Here is a 7,629-nt window from a genome sequence, read left to right as displayed (position 1 = left end):
AAAAAAAACTGTCCTTGGGTTGTTGGTCTTGGTTATCTCTGCTACTTAAATGCCTTGTTTATTTACCCAAAACATAAACCATGGCATTGCTCTGTAGCTGCATCTATTGTAGGGGGTTAATACTTAACTAAGCTTCGAACAGTTGGTCTCTAAAGAATAATCCCCATCTCTACTTTCCATCCTCCAACTTCACCACTTCCCCCACAGCTTGGCAGCAAACCCCTTAACGGAGTTCCAAACATCCATTCCTCCCTCTTTCAAGGGGATTAGGCCCAGGCAGGCGGGAAGAAGGAACTCTGGCAAATTCCTATGAATTTGTGATAGGTAGGAAAATGCACAGCAAAGAAGCAGTAGTTCCCATGTGCCCTGAGCTCTCCTTTATGAGATGAATGGTAGCCATACTTAGAGACAAGAGAGCTTCCAACAAACCTGAAGCAGTCAACTTGAACGCAGCTGGCTGGCACAGTGGGATGGAGCAAAGCAGTCCCTAGTCTTTTCAAGCTGCCTTCAATCCCTGTAGGGTATGATGCTTAGGTTAAAAGCCAGAGGTTCTACCACAAACGTACCTCAATGGGACATTGCTAACCTACAGTGGGCAGAGGCCTCAGCAGACACCAAAGTCTACAGTCTTCAGGAGCTCAAGGAAGGCCTGGTCATCCTGAGAGGGTCACATGCCCTATTCACATGGAGAGAGAGGTCAGAACCCAATATGCACCAACCAAAGGCATAGGCCTGGCATCCAGTGAAGGCAAAGGAAGCTGCCTGCTGTTTTCCTCATGGTGCTGAGAAACAAATTTTCAACAAATGAGAATTTCAATATCTTCTAAAAGATCCATTTATATTATCACAAATGACTACATTTAAACCAGATTGCACATTTCATTTACTTTTATCCCACCAATAATCAAGAAGGGGGTTAGCAGACTCATTAGCAGAATTGGCAGGTGTGAAAAATCCCTGCCGTCCATCACTATAAAACTCATCTTCTCCCTGGGTCTGAAGCTAGCAGAGCTGGAAAAAAACAAAACCAACCACACACACACACACACACACACACACATACACACACACACACACACAGGAAGAAACTCTGAAGGCAAAACAGTCAGGGTTTTCAGAGTCTGACATGCTGACATTCATCAGCATTAGTCAAATGAACAGTTAAGCCACAGGTCAGCAACCTCTCCATTACTGACTCCCTGCTCTGAAGAGCTGGCAGAAGGTGAGCCAGATATCTTTGAGAGGCCCACAAACTTAGATATCTATAAGTTTGTGGTAGGTAGGAAAGTGTGAAGCAAAGAAGCAGTAGAACACATGTGCCCTGAGCTCTTCTTTCTGGGATGAATGGTAGCCATTCTTAGAGACAAGAGAGCTTCCAACAAACCTGAAGCAGTCAACTTGAACTCAGTTGGCTGGCCCAGTGGGATGGAGCAAAGTAGTCCCTGGTCTTTCCAAGCTGCCTTCAATCCCTGTAGGGTATGATGTTGCAAGGAAGGCTGGAAAATATATTTAGCTATGTGCTAATGGAGACAAGGACAATGGCTTTTAGTGAAAAAAAAAAGATATATATATATATATATATATATTTTAAATCAGGAGAAANTATATATATTAGTCTTGTCCACAATATGCCCCTGAGGCCTTGAGATCTCTTCATTCCTGAGGTCTCACCTTTTTGACCATACCCACACCTCCAGAAAGCTGTCACCTTGGTATAAGATAACCCTATAAAGACTCCTGGCAATACTATGGCCAAGTACCCTCAGTTCTCCTATCCTGACCTATGCACATTGAGTAGAAATTTGGTAGGAGATCATTGTCAGAGTAGAGCTTAAATGAAGCACAAAACAGCTTTCTGGAGAAGGTGTGGACGTGGTCAAGAAGGTGAGGCCTCAGGAATGAAGAGACCTCAGGACCTCAGGGGCATATTGGGGACAAGACTACTCTCTCTGTATTTTTTTCACTAAAATCCATTGTCCTTGTCTCTATTAGCACACAGCTAAATAAATTTCCCAGATTTCCTTGCAATAGGCATTGAGATATGACTGAGTTCTGGTTAATGGGATGTGGATAAAAGTGAGGTGAATCATGTCCTTACCTAGTCTGTGGAACTCCCTATAGGATCATCCACACTCCCTTTCCCCACCTGCCTTGCAGATGCAGAGGCCTAATTGGATAACAAAATGCAGATGCAAAACCCTAGGGGAGGACAGAACCTTAGATGAAATAAACCTGGGTTCCTGTTTTAGTCAGTTTTTGTGTCATTGTAACCAAAAGACCCGACAAGAACAATTTTAGAGGAAGAAAAGTTTATTTGGGGGCTCATGGTTTCAGAGGTCTTAGTCCATAGATGTCCAACTCCATTCCTCAGGGCCTGAGGTAAGGCAGGACATCATGGTGGAAGAGTGTGGTGGAAGAAAGTAGCTCAGGACATGACACCAAGAAACAGAGAGAGCTCTGCTCACCAGGTATAAAATATATACCCCCAAACCACCCCCCCAGTGATCACCTCCTCCAGCCACACCCTACCTGCCTACAGTTACCACCCAATTGATACCTATCAGGGGATTAATGCACTGGTTATATCAAGGCTTTCATAACCCAATCATTTCACCTCTAAATTTTCTTACATTGTCTCACACATGAGCTTTTGGGGGATACTTCACATCTAAACCATAATAGTCCCTAAATGATTACATGGAGCAAAATCTTCATCCCTATATGGCCAGTTGGACTTTATGTGAGCAAGAACTAAATGTCTGTTGTGTTAGGTCTCCAAGATGTGGGGGTTTGTCTGTTATAGCAGTTAACATTGTCTAAACTAATTCAGTGGGTAAGATGAACCATGAAAAGCAATCTTCAATGTTTCAAAATTGGGCCAAAGACAGGCCATGATGGCAATAATTCTAAGAGAAAGCAAGGAAGTTAACAAAAAAATGAACTGCTTCAATCAAAAATTTCCCTTCCCAATTTGAGAAGCAGAACCATGTGCCAAGAACAAATGCTTTGTAGGCCAAGAGGCTAAATTTCTTCATCTGTGAAATGGAGTTAACTACATCTAGTTCTTGGACTTGTCATACTCAATGATATTACACCTATGATGTATCCAGCATAATGCCTGATGTACAATAATAGGCCTGCCTTAAGTATGAGTTTTCTATTTTCTTCATTGTCTTTCTTTGAAAACTTCTCTACACCACCATTTTCCTCCATAATCACTGGGTAGTGTCTGATTTCAGCAAAATGGCAGACACTTACTTCTCCCAATTTACCAGATGCAGGATAAAGACAGAAGCTGGAGCTGGTCTTCTCTGTCATGCTGGGAAAACTTGACCAAGACTTTCATTTCATTGATTGATCATGTTCATTTTGAACTGCATTTGGCTCCTTAGAGAAATTTATTCCCAGTCTTCATGGTGAGCTGGAAGGCTGGCCTGGCCCCAAAGACACCTCAGCAAATCTGCTACCCAGCTCCAGTGGCAGGCAGCCAGGCGTCTGGTCCCTTAGCCTCAGTCATGCAGCTGTGACTGACAGGCAGCAGGATACTGAAGCTCTGATGTGAAGATCTGCTTTTCCTCCTAGAAAAATAGCAGCAGGCTCCACTGGAAAGCAACCCCTTCTAATATGGCTGATGCTCATGCCCCACTGCCCAGGGACCCACACCGGGGGTCAAAACAGCAGGTAATTGATGGCTTCCCAAACTAACTTTGCAGACTGAGTTGAATAAAGTTTCAGACTGAGGTTTGATCCAGCCTGACCCTAGTGTGCCACTTCCTGACAGTAAAATGAACAGAAAAACAAGAACTGAATGTTACTTCCTCAACAATCTCTTGCAAGTATAGGCAGCTCTAGTAGTGGATCTCAACTCTGGCTGCACATTAGATTCACCTAGGAGCTTTAAAAAATTCTGATGCCCAGACCATAGCCCAGAACATTTGCATCAGAATTTCCAAAGCCAGAATCCAGGCAATTCTAGTTTTTTAAAGCTCCACAAGTGATTCCACAGTGCAGCCAAGGGTAAGAATCACCAGTCTACAGTTTCTAAGTACTTGCTCAAGTAAATAGTGAAAGAAGAGATAGTAAACTTAGACAGGAAAAATAACTGTAGTTATTTTCATTGTTATTTTGTAGTCATATGCTTGATGAATGGAGGGGCTGGAACATGACCCAGGTCTTTTGGTATTCAATTCAGTTACCTTTCTCTTTACTCTAGCCTCCTCTTCTATAAAATGCAAATAGTGTTAGTACATACCCCAAAGGGCTGATATGAGGATAAAAATAACTCAATTTTATTTTTGTTTATTTTAATTAATGTGTGAATGTGTCCTTCCAGTGTGGCCAGCAATATTCAAGCAGTTTATAAATACTAACCCAGTTTAGTTCATTAAAAAGCCTCCTGTCCCCTTATACACTACACTATTAATTGCCTTTAAAATGCATGAACTTTTTGACCCAGAAAATCCATCTCCTATAATTTATGAAAAGGATGTATAATTAAAGGCCTATGAAAAGATATAACTACAAGGATGATTAATACAGTTTGGATTTGAATGTCCCGCAAGGATCCATGTGTTAAAGACTTGGTCCTCAGTGTGGTCCTATTGGAAGGTGGTGAAAATTTTAGGAAGTTGGGCCTTAGGTCATTGAAGGACATATCCTTGAAGGGGATTGTGGTACCCTAGCTATTTCTTCTCTCTCTTTTGCCTCTTGGCCATGAGGTAGTAGTTTCGCTCCACCATGTGCGCCCACCATGATGTACTGCCTCACCACAGGCCCAAATCAATAGGGATGATCAATCATGGACTGAAATCTCCAAAACTATGAGCCAAAATAAATTTTTTCTCTTTGTAATAAGTTAATTATATTGGGTATTTTATATTGATAGAAATCTGATTAATAACGTGATAACTGCTATTTTATTTATAATGACAAAAGCATAGAAACTAAATTCCAAATATAAGGAGTTCAGTAAAGAAATTATAGTATGGCCGGGCATGGCAGTGCATGCCTGTAATCCATCCTAGTGACTTGGGAGACTAAGGCAGGAGGATCACAAGTTCAAAGACAGCCTCAGCAACTTAGCAAGGCCTTAAGCAACTTAGTGAGACCCTGTCTCAAAACAAAATATTAAAAAGGGCTGGGGATGTGTCTCAGGAGTTAAGCACCCATGGGTTTAATCCCTGATAGAAAGAAAGAAAGAAAGAAAGAAAGAAAGAAAGAAAGAAAGAAAGAAAGAAAGAAAGAAGGAAGGAAGGAAGGAAGGAAGGAAGGAAGGAAAGGGGGGAAGAAGAAAGATATCAAAAGCTAAAGTCATCCTCTTTTTCCAGCTGGAACCATGGAGGGTGCCAAAGAGAACAAAAAGAAGGTTCCTGCTGTACCAGAAACCCTTAATGAAAAGTGAAGGAATTTCACAGAGATGAAAGTAAAGCACCTGAGAAAGAAGTCTGTCCAAAAGATGCTTTGAAAGTCAAGGAGAGGGCTAGGGATATAGTTCTGTTGGTAGAGTGCTTGCCTCACATGCATAAGGCCCTGGGTTCAATCCACACACACACAAAAAAAAAAAAGGGCAAGGAGGAAGCTTATGTATGAAAAACCCAATCATTACTATAAGGAATATAGGTAGATGTACAGAATGGAGATTTGTTTTTTTAATTTGCTCTAATTGTTGTACATGTCAGTAGAATGCATTTTGACACATTGTACATGAATGGAGCACAACTTCTTCCTCTGGTTGAACATGGTGCAGAGTCACAATGGTAGTTTAATCATACATGTATATAGGGTAATAATGTCCATCTCATTTCACTGACCTTCCTCTCCCCTCACTCTCGTCTGCACAATCTAAAGTTCCTTCATTCTTCCCTTTCCCACCCACCATTATGGACCAGCATCCACTTATCAGAGAAAACATTTGGCCTTTGGTTTTTTGGGTTTGGCTTATTTCACTTAGCATGATATTCTCTAGCTCCATCCATCAGAATGGAAATTCAAATGGCTAGGATGGCAACAAAAGCTGGCAACTTCTATGTACTTGCAGAACCCATATTGACATTTGTCATCAGGATCAGAGGTATCAATGGTGTGAACCCAAAGTTTTGTAAGTGTTACAACTTCTTCACCTTCACCAGATCTTCAATGGCACCTTCGTTAAGTTCAACAAGGCTTCAATTAGCATGCTGAGGATCATGGAACCATATATTGCATGGGGGTACTGAAACCTGAAGTCAGTGAATGAACCTACAAGTGTGGATATGGCAAAATCAATAAGAAACAAATTGCCTTGACAGATAACACTTTCATTGCTCTATCTCTTGATAAATATTCTGCATGGAAGATCTAATTCATGAGATCTACGTGGTTGGAAAACACTTCAAAGAAGCAAATAACTTCAAGTAGCCCTTCAAATTGTCTTATTCAAGAGGTGGAATGAAGAAAAAGACCACCCATTTTATAGAAGGTGGAGATGCTGGCAATAGGGAAGACCAGATTGACAGGCTTATTAGAAGGATGGACTAAGGTATCTACCATGCTATTTTTGTAATCTGGTCAGTTAATAAAACAGTACCTGCTCTCAATGTTAAAAAAAAAAGCTGAAATATCATGACTCAGTTTTAAATAGTGTGTGACAAATAGACCCTACAATAGCCCTATGGTCTTACCTGTATAATCTCCTTTCCTTGAGTGATGGGAGAACTTGGCACTTGATTTTATTAAATACAATATAGCAAATGTGATGGGATGCCACTTCTGTGGTTAGGTCATGATAGAGACAGATATAATACTTGCCATGTGGTGGTGCACTCTGTAATCCCAGTGGCTGGGGAAGCTGAGGCAGGAAGATTGTGAGTTCAAAGCCAGCCTCAGCAACTTAGTGATGCCCTAGGCAACTCAGAAATATCCTGTATCAAAAAAGTTTTTTTTCAAAGGGCAGGGGATGTGACTTAGTGGTTAAGCATCCCTGAGTTCAATGTTCAGTACCAGAGAAAAAGAAAGAGAGAGAGAGAGAGAGAGAGAGAGAGAGAGAGAGAGAATGAATAAATGAATGAATATACTCATCTTGTAGACCTTAAAGAAACAAACCACCATATTGTGAACCCTCCATGTGGTGGGCCTCATGGCAATGAACTATGGACAGCCTATAGGGCCTGAGGCCAGCCTCCAATAAATAGCTAGCAAAAATATAGGCCCTCAGTCATATAGCCTCAAGAATATTAATTTGGTCAACAACTTGAATGAGCTTGGATGTGAATTCTTCCTTAGTCAAACTTTTGGATAAGGATGAAGCCTGATAAACACCCCAATGACAAACTTGTGAGACCCTGACCAGAGGATCAAGTTAAGCTAAGCCTGGACTCCTGATCCATGGAAACTGGGAGATAATAAATGTGGGTTGTTTTAAGTCACTGAGTTTTCAAAACAGAAAACTTGCCTTATTATAGTTAAAGCAACATCCCAGGGTTTCATAAATTGACTTCCAGACCACTCACGTATAATCAAATCATGCCTTTATTGAAGCACACCAGTGGTGACTGACCAAAACATAAAGCTGTTCCCCTGATCAGCCCCAAACAATTGCAAGAGCACTCCTTTAAGCATGAAAACTGAAAAACGGGTGTTTGAGGGTCTAGC

The 7,629-nt window shown here is 41.3% G+C and overlaps 1 pseudogene; it reads left to right on the top strand.

Moving 5' to 3' along the window:
• The first annotated feature begins 5,335 nt into the window (after nt 1-5,335).
• Nucleotides 5,336-6,578, top strand: LOC107144347 (annotated as a pseudogene).
• The last annotated feature ends 1,051 nt before the right edge of the window (nt 6,579-7,629 follow it).

Source organism: Marmota marmota, unplaced genomic scaffold (genome assembly GCF_001458135.2).
Source record: "Marmota marmota marmota unplaced genomic scaffold, marMar, whole genome shotgun sequence".
NCBI classification, from domain to species: Eukaryota; Metazoa; Chordata; class Mammalia; order Rodentia; family Sciuridae; genus Marmota; species Marmota marmota.
Note: the sequence above shows the minus strand (reverse complement) of the source record. Positions and strands in the feature narration are given on the sequence as shown.